At 51.1% G+C, this 14,913-nt stretch overlaps 1 protein-coding gene across 1 annotated transcript in view; it reads right to left on the reverse strand.

Moving 5' to 3' along the window:
- Grin2a (glutamate ionotropic receptor NMDA type subunit 2A) overlaps window positions 1-14,913 on the reverse strand; it is a 330,729-nt gene that overhangs the window by 128,003 nt on the left and 187,813 nt on the right. The window lies entirely within an intron of this gene.

The following is a 14,913-nucleotide window of genomic DNA, read 5'->3' on the forward strand; positions in this document are numbered from 1 at the left end:
GCTCAAGGTCCCATAGCTATAAGTGGCAGAAAAATCTGGAATATGACTCCAAGCCTATGAATATACAGGCTTGAATCCTCCAAAGACACAAATACATACTAAGCATAAATTATGTCCATCAAGGAATTTTCTGTCTGTGATTAAAGACCAACAGGTCTTGTGTGAAACAATCTCTCTAAAACTCTCACCCAGAACATACTGTTGTTGGTCAAATTCTACTTTGATTGATGCAGTTCCTAGAACTTATTAAGTATAATGCGTGGACTAATCATCATAATGCTGCAGACGAGCTGCCAAACGGGCACATCCATCAGTTCTTCGGTTGCAAGGATCACAAACCACCTGCAGCTGCACAAACCCCGAGGGGGGTCAGGAGGTCCAGCCTGGGAAGATCCGTGGCCGGGCTTCCGCTGCCGTCTGACCCTGGCTCTGCTCCTTCTCCACATCACACCTGATTCCGCTTCAGGAATGAGCCCCCCATCCTCAGGCAGAAAAAGGGCGGCAGGACTCCCAGGGGGACAATCAGACGGCGTCCAGGTAGACCTGCCCGGAGCCTCGGTTCCACCTACACGAGGGCGTGTCCCTCCCTGAGCCAATCACCGAAGGGAGATGGGGGGATCGTTCTGATTGGCTGCAGCCAAACCAGGCCGCCCACCCAGGCCTGCAGGGGGGAAGGGAGGTTCGCTTCCAGCAGGAGAGGAAATGTCCTGGGGATAAGAAAGCTACTCAGCAGGCCACCTCAGCCCTTCTCAGCCTCTCCAGGGCTTCCCACGATGCTGAGCCAAACCGGAGGCCCTGACCCCGGCCTCCAAGGTCCTACCCCGGCCTCCAGGGCCCTCACCCCGGCCTCCAGGGCCCTGACCCCGGCCTCCAAGGTCCTACCCCGGCCTCCAAGGCCCTGACCCCGGCCTCCAAGGCCCTGACCCCGGCCTCCAAGGTCCTACCCCGGCCTCCAAGGTCCTACCCCGGCCTCCAAGGTCCTACCCTGGCCTCCAAGGCCCTGACCCCGGCCTCCAAGGTCCTACCCCGGCCTCCAAGGCCCTGACCCCGGCCTCCAAGGTCCTACCCCGGCCTCCAAGGTCCTACCCCGGCCTCCAAGGTCCTACCCCGGCCTCCAAGGTCCTACCCCAGCCTCGAGGGCCCTCACCCTGGCCTCCAAGGCCCTGACCCCGGCCTCCAAGGTCCTACCCCGGCCTCCAAGGCCCTGACCCCGGCCTCCAAGGTCCTACCCCGGCCTCCAAGGTCCTACCCCGGCCTCCAAGGTCCTACCCCGGCCTCGAGGGCCCTCACCCCGGCCTCCAAGGCCCTCACCCCGGCCTCCAAGGCCCTACCCCGGCCTCCAAGGCCCTGACCCCGCCTCCAAGGTCCTACCCCGGCCTCCAAGGTCCTCACCTTGCCTCCAAGGTCCTACCCTGGCCTCCAAGGCCCTACCCCGGCCTCCAAGGTCCTCACCTTGCCTCCAAGGTCCTACCCCGGCCTCCAAGGCCCTGACCCCGGCCTCCAAGGTCCTACCCCGGCCTCCAAGGTCCTCACCTTGCCTCCAAGGTCCTACCCCGGCCTCCAAGGTCCTACCCCCGGCCTCCAAGGTCCTGACCCCGGCCTCCAAGGTCCTACCCCGGCCTCCAAGGTCCTACCCCAGCCTCGAGGGCCCTCACCCTGGCCTCCAAGGCCCTGACCTCGGCCTCCAAGGTCCTACCCCGGCCTCCAAGGCCCTGACCCCGGCCTCCAAGGTCCTACCCCGGCCTCCAAGGCCCTACCCCGGCCTCCAAGGCCCTGACCCCGGCCTCCAAGGTCCTACCCCGGCCTCCAAGGTCCTCACCTTGCCTCCAAGGTCCTATCCTGGCCTCCAAGGCCCTACCCCGGCCTCCAAGGTCCTGACCCCGGCCTCCAAGGTCCTACCCCGGCCTCCAAGGCCCTGACCCCGGCCTCCAAGGTCCTACCCCGGCCTCCAAGGTCCTACCCCCGGCCTCCAAGGTCCTGACCCCGGCCTCCAAGGTCCTACCCCGGCCTCCAAGGTCCTACCCCAGCCTCGAGGGCCCTCACCCTGGCCTCCAAGGCCCTGACCTCGGCCTCCAAGGTCCTACCCCGGCCTCCAAGTCCCTGACCCCGGCCTCCAAGTCCCTGACCCCGGCCTCCAAGGCCCTGACCCCGCCTCCAAGGTCCTACCCCGGCCTCCAAGGTCCTCACCTTGCCTCCAAGGTCCTACCCCGGCCTCCAAGGCCCTACCCCGGCCTCGAAGGTCCTGACCCCGGCCTCCAAGGTCCTACCCCGGCCTCCAAGGCCCTGACCCCGGCCTCCAAGGTCCTACCCCGGCCTCCAGGGCCCTCACCCTGCCTCCAAGGCCCTGACCCCGGCCTCCAAGGTCCTCACCTTGCCCCCAAGGTCCTACCCCGGCCTCCAAGGCCCTACCCTGGCCTCCAAGGTCCTCACCTTGTCTCCAAGGCCCTACCCTGGCCTCCAAGGTCCTCACCTTGCCTCCAAGGCCCTACCCCGGCCTCCAAGGCCCTGACCCCGACCTCCAAGGTCCTACCCCGGCCTCCGAGGCCCTCACCCTGGCCTCCGAGTCCCTCACCCCGGCCTCCGAGGCCTGTAGAACTGGCCCATTTCTCCAGACACGGTCCGCTCGCCCACTCAGCTGCTGCCCGCTGGCTGTCTTGCAGTTTTTCAAATCCTCCAAGCAACTTCCCAATTCCAGGCCTTTGCACTTCCCGGTTCCCTATCCAGAAGGCTCTTGTCCCAGACTGTCACATTACTCTCTTATTCACTTAATTCAGATATCTGTCACATTTTCACCCTTCCAGCCATTCCACCTAATGGCCTTTCTTCTGCTCCCTCTCTCACCCTGCTCCCTTCCCTCCCGCCCCGTATCGGTTCCACTGGACATTACACCTTTCCTCCGCTCCGTCTCTCACCCTGCTCCCTTTCCTCCGTATCAGTTCCACTGGACATTACACCTTTCTTCTGGCTCCCTCTCTCAGCCTGCTCCCTTTCCTCCCACCCCATATCAGTTCCACTGGACATTACACCTTTCTTCTGCTCCCTCTCTCAGCCTGCTCCCTTTCCTCCCACCCCATATCAGTTCCACTGGACATTGCATGTGGTCACTATTTTGCATGTCCTCCCTGGACCAGGGGCCGCGGGCACACCTCGTCTGCTGTGCACCACACTGTGGGTGGCATAATAGGCCCTTGTCCATAACTAGGAGCTCAGTTACCAGACTTTGAACGCACCTGCGTTCCTCAGCTTCGTGTGGCGGTGACAAAACTCCCGAGAAGAACAGGAAGAACAACTTGTGGGAGAGCACGTGCAGCAGAGGTGCCCACGCAGGGCAGCCAGGAAGCCGTGGAGACAGGGAAGGGCCAGGGACAGGAGACAGTCCCAGAGGAAACATCCCGAATGTCAGGGTTTGGAAGTGAGGTACCCCCAAGGCTCATGATGTAGACAGTGCCCAAGGCTTAGAGGAGAAATGGCTGGTCAAGGCAGCATGAACCCCATCGGGAACTGATCACCTGGTGGGGTTAACTGAGTGGTGACTGAGGGCAGGTAGGGTGTGGCTGATGGAGGTGGGATATTGGGGCCCTGGCTTTGGGGCCTATATTTGGGGTGTCTCTCTGCTTCCTGATCCTGTGAGCTGCTTCCCTCTTCTCTTCCACCGCCATGTTATGCCTCACCTCGACCCCAAGGAAAGGAGCCTGCTGTCTGTGGACTGAGACCTCCGAAGCTGTGGCCCCCACATAAACTCTTCCTCCTCCACAGTTGTTCTGTTTGGGTGCTCTCACCACAGTGACATAAAAAGCTGATGAAAACACCCAAGGACCCTCTACCTCCACTGGGTTCCACATCCCAGTTTCCACCACCTCCCGGGGGTCCATCCAGCTGTGAGTCCCTTAGTGGACTGACCCAGTCGTGAGGTCAGAGACTCGTCATATGGTCAGCCTAAAGAGCCCCCTCTGATCATGGCCACCTGGAATCAGCCTTCAACACATGAGCCTTTGGGACAAACTTCACATCCAAACGACAATAAAGGTAAGTGAACAAAACTAAATGAACGAACCAGTGAACCAGAGAGTCCCGGGCCGTCGTAGAGGAGCACGTGTAACAGATGCCAGGGGACTGGTTTCGTTCTCTCTTTCCTGCTTTATTCTCACCCACATGACCAAAAACACTCTCCCCCAGACCTGCAGAGAGCTGAGTCTATTTCAGAAATGCTCTGTCTGGAAAGGAAAAGATTTATTAAGCTCATGATGGAGTTTAAACTCAAATAAGTGGTTCAGAATCATGGTGGCCCTCCAACCACCTCCTCTACTGAATCAGTATTCCCAGGCCTCTTGCCTCCTGCGTATGCTGTATCTGAACTGAACACTTTACCTATCAAGGCAGACAGCCCCATTATGAACCTGCCTGTACCCAGAATCCAGCTCATATCTTGGCCTCCCTCTTCCCTTCTACTTTTGTTTCCCTCTGTGTGCTTAGTCAGAATGGCTGACAGTTCCTTGGTGATGTTTGCTCACTGCTGGGTAAAGAGTTACTGGCCCTCCTCAGGAGGCACAGGATCTCAAGGGACTCACTCTGGAACGAACGTGGAGGGAGTTGGTCACTTGGCAGCTGAGGGTTTGACTAATCCTATGAAAACTGTCCCAGCAAAGACCAGATCCTCTCTTTGGTCTCTGCTTGTTTTATTCTGTTTAATGCCAACACAGATCCTTATGGTAATACCAGTTATCAGTAGTAGTGTGGTTATCTACATTGATAGTGAGACTATTAACATTTTCAGAAAGGTTTTATAGCTTATGAAACAAATCCCGTCCATCACATTGGTGATACATTCACCCAGGTCAAGCCACCCACTCCTGCTCCCCATGGGAGGGTGTCTGTGTGGCCTTGGTGGCACTGGGAGTCTCATGGAAATGCACCTGGTGCTCCATCTTCCCCCGGGTGCCAGAGGATCAGAAGGCCTGAGGCCAACGTCTGAGAGCTCATCCTGGACTGATTCTGCCGCGACCTGGGAAAGCTGGTTCTTCCTCACGTGGAAGTGGAGACAGTAAAACTTATTTCAGGGTTATGAGAATAAAACAAGACGGTGCATGTACCATCCTTACAGAGCACCTCTGTCAGAACAGGTGCTGCAGCAGTGTCCGGCGTCACCACCAGCACATGTTGGAGTGCCAGGTTCAAAAATCACGTGAGGGCGGCCCCTGGAATTCACCGTCATCGTGAACCAGGAAGGAGGAAGGCTTGGGTGGTGGAAGCGAGGCGTCTAACCGTCATCACGCCTTTGCCATCCGCTGGACAGTGAGACTTAACCCCGACTCTTCAGGCTCCAACTTCCTCATCCACAGTACAGCTCAAAGAATTCCTTAACACCCTTGATCCGGGAAGCCAGTCGAAGACAATTTGTCACAACTAATAATGTATTTTAGGAACTTAAGCAAAATGTTATGAATTATTTATTTAAAAACATAAATCAGTGTGGCCCTTGTCACCGCTCATTGGCCTCTGAGGCTTTCTGGAAAGGAGAAGATGCTGGAGTTTGGGACGATATCACCAGAGCCTCCTGAAACCTCCTTAGGTATGAAGATGGAACGTGAGTAAAAATCATGGGCCTAAGTGATGTGCAGCACCCTTCACGTACCATGCGACCTAACTCCACATTCTTGTGTCCAAGACCATCGATGGACAGAGGAGAAAGCGGAGAGCCAGAAAAGTTACTCTTGAAAGATTACAGCCAGATACAAGGACAGAACTGGACTGAGACCCCGCGTGCTACGTCTTTGGGTACTATTTCCACCATCACATAAGAACTCCGAGGAGGGCAAGAAATGTGGCTCGCCTGGGAGTTACACCCACACCCATCTGGACCCAGTTTCCCATTATTTTTACCAGGAAGAATGTTCTTGCCCTCACACCCACACACCTCTGTGTGGACGCCACCATGACTCTCCTGAGCAATGACTCAGCCCAGAGCCAGCTGCCCCAGGACTTGGGGACTCAAGGTTGGGCCCCACACCTGATGAAGAAGAGCTTCTCAGAGAGGCTTGGATTTCCGCCAAAGAATGATTTGAATAAATATCTTTAGCTTTTTTCTTTGTTCCATAAGTTATTTAGAAATGTCAGGTAGTGTGTAAATATTCTGGAGACTTTCCAGAGGTCTTTATGTTACTGAATTCTAATTAATTCCAACATAGCCCTTGATGCTTTGAGTGAATCCTTTTAAATGTATTCAGACTTGCTTTAAGGTCTAGAATACGGTATATCCTTAAATGTTCTGTCTGCATTTAAAGACGATGTGTATTATGTTGTTTGTTGGGTATTCTAATAGGTCAAGTTTACACTAAGTCAACTGCATGGTGGTGTTAAGATCATCTGTGCCCTTGATAATTTCCCGCCTATTCCATCAATATTGAAATAAAAGTATTGAAGTCTCCAACATCAACTTTTTTGTTTCTTCTTGAAATTCTATCAGTTTTTTGCTTCATTATTTTTGAAACTCTATTAGATGCATAAATATTTGGGCTCATATGTCTTCTTGATGTATTGATTCACTTATCATTATGAAGTGACATTCTTTATCACTGAAATGCATAATGATCTGAAATTTACTGTGTTATCAATATAACCAGTCCAGTTTTTCATTAGTGCTAATGTGTACATCTTTATCCATATTTCAAACTTCAAGGTATTTATGCCTTTATATTTAAAGTGGGTTTCTTCAAGGTATTTATGCCTTTATATTTAAAGTGGGTAGCTTTTAGTTGGGTCCTGCTTTAAGATTCAATATGATAATCTCTGCTTTTTAACTGAAGGGTTTATGCCAGTTATATTTAATGTGATTAATGATGGAGTAGAATTTAAAAATATCATCTGGATGCTTTTCATATATGTTCCATTTTTTCTTTCTTTTTCCCCCTTTTCATCTCCCTTATTTTGAATATGTTAAATAATTCTTCATGATTTCTTTTTATTTCCTTTGTGGTATACTAGGTATAGTTCTTTCCAAATTTAATGGTTTCTTTTGGGTTTATTATTTTAAATCAGCTATTTGCAAGTGATGTTATATCACTTCGTTATAGTACAAAAAAATTCAAAGAATATATTTCCATTTCTCTATTTCCCACTTTTGTACTATCATTGCCATATATTTTACTTTTGCAAAGTTGTAAAGCCCTTGCAGCATTGTTAGAATTTTTGTTTTAAAAGTGATTTATCTTTTTTAAAAATATTTTTTAGTTGTCAATAGACCTTATTTTATGAATATGTGGTGCTGAGACTCATACCCAGTGCCTCACACATGCTAGGCAAGCGCTCTACCACTGGGCCACAGCCCCAGCCCCCAACAGTCATTCATCTTTTAAGGAGATTAAATTCCTTTAAAATTCTTAGATACTAACCAGGTAGTTTTCATTTCAGGTGTTCTTCATTCTGTTGCACTGATCCACATTCCCACATAATATCACTTTCCTTTTCCCCAGAGGTCTTTTCTTTATCTTATTGTCCAATGTTCTTTCTATATTAAAGCTTCATAGTTACAAAGAGTAGGTGGGTTCGTCCTGACAGATCCACACATGCATGGAATTTGACTTCTCTTCCTGATCCCCACTTTCCATCCAGCCCTCCCTCCTCCCCCCGATCCCCCTCCTCTGTTAGACTTCCCAAAGGGCTTTATTTAACGTTCCTTTTAGTGTGGCTCTGATGGTGATGGATTCTTTCAGTTATTCAGTGTGTAAAAAGACTACTTCACTTACACTTCAGAGAGTTATTTTCACTATATAAAGAATTCCACCTTGTGTTTCTTTCTTCATTACGTTAGTCTCCACTGTCTTCTGACTTCTACTGCTCCCAACGAGAAATCTGCTGGCTCCCTTCCTTTGTGTTTCTGTGCACACCAAGTCTCTTTTTTCCTCTAGCACCTTTCACTGATTTTAAGAAATTGGACCATGTTGTTGTGGGCCCTCGTGATTCTCATTCTCAAGATCCCTTGAGTTTCTTGCACTGTGGGTTTACAGTTTCCATCAAATTTGGAATATTTTCTGCCCATTGTCTTTTCAACTATCCTTCTTGCCCTCCTGCACTTTAGGGACTCACGGTACATGTGTAGCAAGACCCCCAGTCACCTTCTTTTCATTTCTTAACTTCTGTTTTCTCTGAGTTTCACTTTGGGTGGTTTCCATGGCTTTGTCTTCAAATTCACCAACCTTTCTTCTCTGATATCTAACCTGCCGTTGGTTCTATCCATTGGTTCTACACATTGTATCTTCCATAGATAGAATTTTGGTGTGAGTCTTTTAAAGTCATTTTCTATATCTCTATTTAAAATTTTGAAACAGTGGAATTGAGTATTACAGTAAATCTTTGTGGAAATATCCTCATCTGCTAATTCTATGACTTATTTCAGTCTGGATGAGTTCTGATAATGTTTATTCTTCTCATGATGAGTTGTATTTCCCTACGACTTTGTATGACTGATAACTTTCGCTTGGATACAAGGAATCATACATTTTAATTTATACATTTACTCTGTTAAATATTAAAACATGGGCACCTTACTTCTAAACGTCAGAGTTGGTTTTTGCTGGACCCGAGGTGGTTCCTCACTCTCATGTGCCAATCACTGCAGCTCAACACACGGGGGTCTCAGGCAGCCCTCCAGGGTGGTCTGAGCAGGTCTGTCCTGTGAATCAGGCTCTCTTTCCCTCCAGCCCAAGGAATCTCAGGCTTTTCCTGGGCCCCCAACCTTAAGTGGCAGCCTGGAAATGCTCCCAGGGCAGCAATCTGGACAATAAGCAGACTCACTAGCCCACTTCCTCACCCTTTGTCCACATCCAGTGTCTCAAAAATCATCAGTTCACGTTTTGTCCATTTTTGTCTCCTTCGGTCCGTAGGGTCTACACAGCCCATGGTACTGACTCTGCCTGGGGCAGAAGTTCAAGTCAATAGGACGAAATTTAATAAAAGTAAGAAAGACCATTACATCTGTCAAACACTACCCAAGCTGTTAAAATTTACAAGTGCAAAAGTAATTTTTGCAAATATTGAAAACCCCATAGCATGAAGAAGAAGAAGCAGAACTGTGCTTTTTTCAGGGTTCAATGTCACACTTGCCATTTTCAGCAACGACTCTTGAACAACTACCATGAGTCCCATCAGACTCCACCATTTGCCATCGTGTCACCACCATCTGCCATTCATGTCACCAACTTCACCAACTTCCTACTGGAACACACATTTTCTTCTACCTTGAAAATAATACCTAAAAATCATTCCAGATGACGAGTGGGCACTTCACCTGCTGGTCCCTTACGTTCTCACTGAGGGGTCAGCTGTGCTGGGCACAGATAATTCCAGTTCTCACCCAAGTGGAGTGAAAGTGTACAACCTACAGCTACATAGAAGGTCAGTCAGCCCCCATGACTACGTCCCCCAAACACCCCGCTAGGGTTTCCAAATACGGTTTTGTGGAAATGGGGGTTAAAGATCAGCAGTACCTCTCCAGTCCTGGGTGAATCTGATGGTAGAAGATCACAGACTGGAGGTTCCTTGTGAGTGACAGTGTTTGCCAGCCACGCTGCGGGGAAAGAGGGAACTGTGCTGTCCACCGTTGCAGCTGCACGAACCCAGGTACGAGGTTCTCCAGGCCAGATCTCAAAACTGCCTCATTCTAATTCTCATCCTAATCTTCCTGTCTTAAGGGGCACAAAGTGCAATGGCTGATAATAATATTAAATTACATGCATTTGTGATAAAATAAAATGCTTAAAGAAGCCACGGAGGTGGCTTGTCCATGAATTAAATGACCCAGTGGGGTCAATGAATGCTGCCCGGGGTGGGGGACAGCCACCTCTCCCTCGCAGGTGACCATCATCAGCAAGGACATGGAAGCATTCTCATTAACTTTTTATATTTTTCAAAATAAGTGAAAAGTATACTTTTTGTGAACTCTTAAATTTCTAACCATTGAGGCTTATGTGACTTACAACCCACACACCCGCACACCCTCCCACACTCAAGTCAGTGTACAGCTCTCAACAGTGCAGAGTGGTTTAGAACCAAACCCAGGCTCAAATGCAGAACCCACGCTGGGTCCGTCGCGGCCTTGGGCTGGGCTGTGTTCCTTCTCTTGTCCTCCGTTTCCTCGTCTATGACAGGTGGTGACCGGCCTCTGGCTGCCTGCGGAGCCCCCATCTCTCTCTTCCTCAGTCTTAACAGAGCTCGCACTTCCTGAGACTCTGCGCCCCTCAGGGATCAGTAGGTGCTGGGGAGTCTGCGCTGTTCCCAGCTGCAGGAAAGGCTCTGGCTTGGCTTTGCCTCCTGTGACTGGGTCAGGAGCCTAGAATTCAGGCAGTCACAGCATGTCACTTTCTTTTTCTATTATTTTTATTTCATTTTATTTGGTCCCAGAGATTGAACCCAAGGGTACTTTAATCCTGATCTATACGCCCAGTCCTTTTTTTAAATTTTTTTTAGTTAGAGTCTTGCTAAATTGTGGAGGCTGGCCTCAAACTTGAGATTCTCCTGCTTTGGCCTCCGACATCACTGGATTACAGGTGTGTGCCACCATGCCCAGCAGCACATGCCACTTTCAAATAACTCTAATTGGCCCAAGGAAAGGCACATCATCTTCTAATTTGGCCACAAACATAGAAGTCATCCCAGAGACTGATGATAGAAAATTTGAAGTAATGAGGAAGCCAGTGAGAGAAAAAAGATCACATTCCCCAAAAAGCAGATCCCAAAATATGATTGTACTGTCCTTAAAGTCATACCACCTCTGGATTTTCTGTCATGTGAAATGATTCAATCGTGTAACTCTGCATTAAGGCGATGGCTTCCTGAAATAAACACAGCCTAACTACACCTAAGTATTGAAGACCATAAGAGCTGGTCAGCATATGATCTGTCTTATCATTAGAGCAAGTTCACATTTCCATCTCATCATCTATTAAAATAAATGTGCTTTCATAATGTAACTCAGGAAATGAAGTTTCCCGTCTCCCCACAGACAATGGTGCATTAATTACATTAAAATTTTAAAACCCCTTTCACTAATGATGGGAATGAGCAGGACGTGAGCCCCTGTCTCCGGAGGACGCTCTCCAGGATCCCGTGGGAATCCGAGCCCTGTGCGCTCACCCTTGCCTTTGGCCAGGACTTCATCCTGGGGACACCGGCTGTGGCGACTTGGACAATACACCAGACTTGGGCAGATCTGCCAATTCATTCAACAAACTTTGGGGCCTGTATGTAAATATGGCTGTGCTCCCGGGCCCAGGCAGAATGCAGGCAGCACCGCCGGGCTGGACCACGACTCCTGCGTCCCCGGGATGCACGCCAGACTTGAGTCACCAGGAACCTGGGGGCTCAGCTCCCGCACACAGGCAGCATTCGGGTCAGAGCAGGAGGAGGAGGAGGCAGAGTGGCAGGAGCATGGACGGGACCGTGAAGAGGCCGCTTGGGCCCTAGCTCCCGCCTAGGAGGGAAGAGAGGCGGCTTGTGGCCTACCCTGAGGCCGCCACCCAGGGCCCCTGCAAACGAGCCTGCCCTGAGCACCTGCCATTCCACACGCCTCCCGGCTCCCCTCCCTGTCCTCGACAGGAAGGATTTTTGTCATTTTGTAGGACGCCAGATGCTTCTCCAGTTGTGTCCAGTGAAATGAAGGCAGAGGTGGTTCCCCTGCCCGGACTCTCCCGGCCTCATCTCTCCAGACCCAAAGCGTGACCTGCTGCCTGTGCCCAGCTCAGTGCGCTGCTGATTCCGATGACTCACGGGATTCACTGCTGGGGCGACCTGCCTGCTGGTCACCATGTAGAAGTCCCACTGTCACCACGTACTGAGTGTAACTGCTGGTGTGGCTACCTAGCTCTGCCAGGTTGCAGTAAACCTAGATCAGCCACAGCCACGGATTCTACGTGGTTGGCAGGTTTGTAGGACCTTCCATGAGGTCTAGCTCGGAACAGACGCTGTGCAGACTCCCACCAGGCTCCACCAACTCATCAGGACTGAAACCAAAGTCTCCACGTGGAGAAAGGCAGCCGGAGTCCACAGCCGGGCTCCTCCTGACGTCCTTCCCTGTGCTCAGCGATTCAGGAGGAAGCGCCTCATGGTTTGAAGCCGATGCTCCTGAGTCTGCACTGCCCCCTGGGCCCTCTTGCCACATCTTAGGACCTCAACTGCCACCAATAATCTCAAACCCTTTGTACTGTGTTCTCAGCCTGAGTTCCGACCCCCGTCTTCGGTCACCTACTGGAGGTCTCCACCTGGATCTCTCGGGAATGTCCAGCTGGATTGGACATATTTCTGACTCCCTGTCCCACGATGTTTCTCCCCCTGTTCTTGTTTGGTAAAAAGCGTCACCATCCCTTCTGCTATATAAATTGAAGAGACATTGATAACGTATCTTTTTATTATCTCAATTTACCCCTCAAGCCATGCTCATTTTGCACCCCAAACTGGGCGTTAATTGAGTCCACCGTATTTTGCTGGATGCATGGTCACTCTCAGCCAAGCCACCGTCTTGTCTGTCTCTCTTGGACCTAGATGGTGGTCTCCTAGCTGGTCCCTGTGCTGCACAGCCAACCTCGACCGCACTCTGGCCCCTGTCAGCAGGCCCCAGCTCGACGTGTATGGATGACCAAATCACCAGTTTCACCATGAAAACCTCTTGTATTCAACCCGGGAGGAAGCCGGTCCATAGATCAATACATTTTATTACTAGGCAATCTGGCTCAAAGGCCCAGAGACTCTCCTGTGGCCTCAGGCAAATCTGAACAACATTTGGGCTTTACGTGTGACCCTAAAACAACCCAAACTACCTTTCCCTCAAGGTAACGCCGCGGCCAACTTCTGGCCCTTTTCAAGTTGCCAGCGTCGAGTTTCACCATTTGTCGAGCTCTTCACTGGATGCCAATTGGAAATGATTGACGTGCACTGCAGGGCTGGCATACGGCGCTTCTGACTTCCAGCCAGGAAAGGGAAGGCTGTGTTCCAGGAACCAGGGCACAAACAGAGATGGTGCTGGAGGGCGGCTGTCGGCTGAGCGCTCAGGCTGGGACCCAGGGGGCTCAACCCCACGTTTCCTGGGCCCTTCAGGGCACACAGGAGGTCAGGTCAAGCTGAGCACTTGGCCGGGGGAAGCAGGGGAATTAATATCTGTAGAGTGCCAGGTATATCCTAGGGCTCGGCTAAGTATCTCATGTGCATGTAATTATCCCCACAATCCTCTGCAGTTGGAATTTTCTGTTTACAATCCAGGAAACGGCAGCTTGAAGGAGGAGAGCAGCTTCCCAGGATGGTGAGGCTGAGAGGGTTTGGGCACAGCACTGTTTAAGTGCACGTTCTGCAGAGTCACGGGGCCCCGGAGCACGCTTTGTTCTCAGCAGCACCTGCCCCTGGACCCCGCTCTACTCGGCTCCTGCGATTCACTTGGAGGCTCAGCTTTTTCTCTCCTGAGCTCAGGGTCCCCATCAGATTTGCAGCCCGGACCCCAGGGCGACTGGGCTCTGGAGAGCCTGATACCACTGACAGCGTGCTGGTCGAGCACAGGGGGATCCCACAGACAAATATTTGCTAAGAGTTATCTCATCCACCCAGGGAGGCTTAACTGTGGTCAAGCTCAGAGAATTAACAGGGCAGGCGCTTTCTGTGGTGTTAAACAGAGACCAACAGTGATGATTCTGACGTCAAATAAGAACATGCCAGCTGGGCTTGGAGCAGTGTCTGTGCGGGCCACTCAGCCAGAAACTTTTCCTATGCTTATTTCCGAAACAGAGATTGAAAAAGGAAATCAATGTAAGTTGGGCACAAATTAAGCTCTAACTTGCGTATCCCGCTCCCGTTTCTCTTCCTCTCAGGATCATCACAGGCCATTGCTTCTTCAAGCAGAAACCTGACTTCACAAATCAAGGAGTTGGCATAAAACATACAATGAGCCCACCAAGCACTGCCAGCCAAGGCCAAGTAACTTCAGTACCAATTCCCGACTCCACCGGGAGAGGTTGTGATACAAATACACAGAGTCACGTCCACTTGATTTCTAGTGGAGTCACTTCCTCATGTTCATCTCTTAGGATTAAAATAGCAGCCACAGGACAGAGGTCATCATTCAGTTGTTACAGAATAAAAGTGAAACACGCTTCCATGACTCTCTTCCTGACCTTGTGTGCAGTCTGCGATGTAACCGGTGTGCACTCAAGTGACGATGAGGACCATCATGAGAAAATGATAATGACCTCAGGGTTATGCGTGCCACGCCTCCTACCTGCCAGGCACCAGGCTGTCTCACGTACATGCTGCCATTTAATTCTGCCTCAGTAAGAAGAGGTGGCATCGCACGCGCACACACACGCACGCGCACACATACACACACACACCCGGGGCTCAGAGTGGTCAGCAACTCATGCCTGGTAGGTACGTGGTGAATCACGGGCCAGCCGGTCACACCACACAGCTGGGACTGCTCTCTGCACCACGTTGCCCCTCGTGCCCCAGGGCCACAGGGCTCCCCAGGCAATCCTTGGGCAAGATGAGAAATATTGACTTTCTCCCTTCTCTGACCCCTGTCTCAGTAATGTAAAATGTGTCCCCTCCACTGTGGAAGAGGGGACCAGGTGCACACACCAACACGCACACATGCACACACATGCACACACATCCATGGTGCACATCCAGGGCTCTGCACCCCTAACTCCACAGCCCTGAAATGTGGTAGGAAACTCCTCCAGGCCCACGCGGAGGACCAGAGACAGCACAGGGACCAGCAGCTTGAGACGTAGCACAGGCAGAAAGAGTAAGACCGTCCCAAAGAAGCCTGGCAGACGCTCCCAGGGCACTACTTCTCGGGTCCTGCTCCTCTTCTCGGGGTGCTGTGCCCACCGTGACACTTCCCTGTCTCCTGTGCCTCTGCCACGGTGAGTAGGGCTC

This window comes from Ictidomys tridecemlineatus, chromosome 10 (assembly GCF_052094955.1).
Source record: "Ictidomys tridecemlineatus isolate mIctTri1 chromosome 10, mIctTri1.hap1, whole genome shotgun sequence".
Taxonomy (NCBI): Eukaryota; Metazoa; Chordata; class Mammalia; order Rodentia; family Sciuridae; genus Ictidomys; species Ictidomys tridecemlineatus.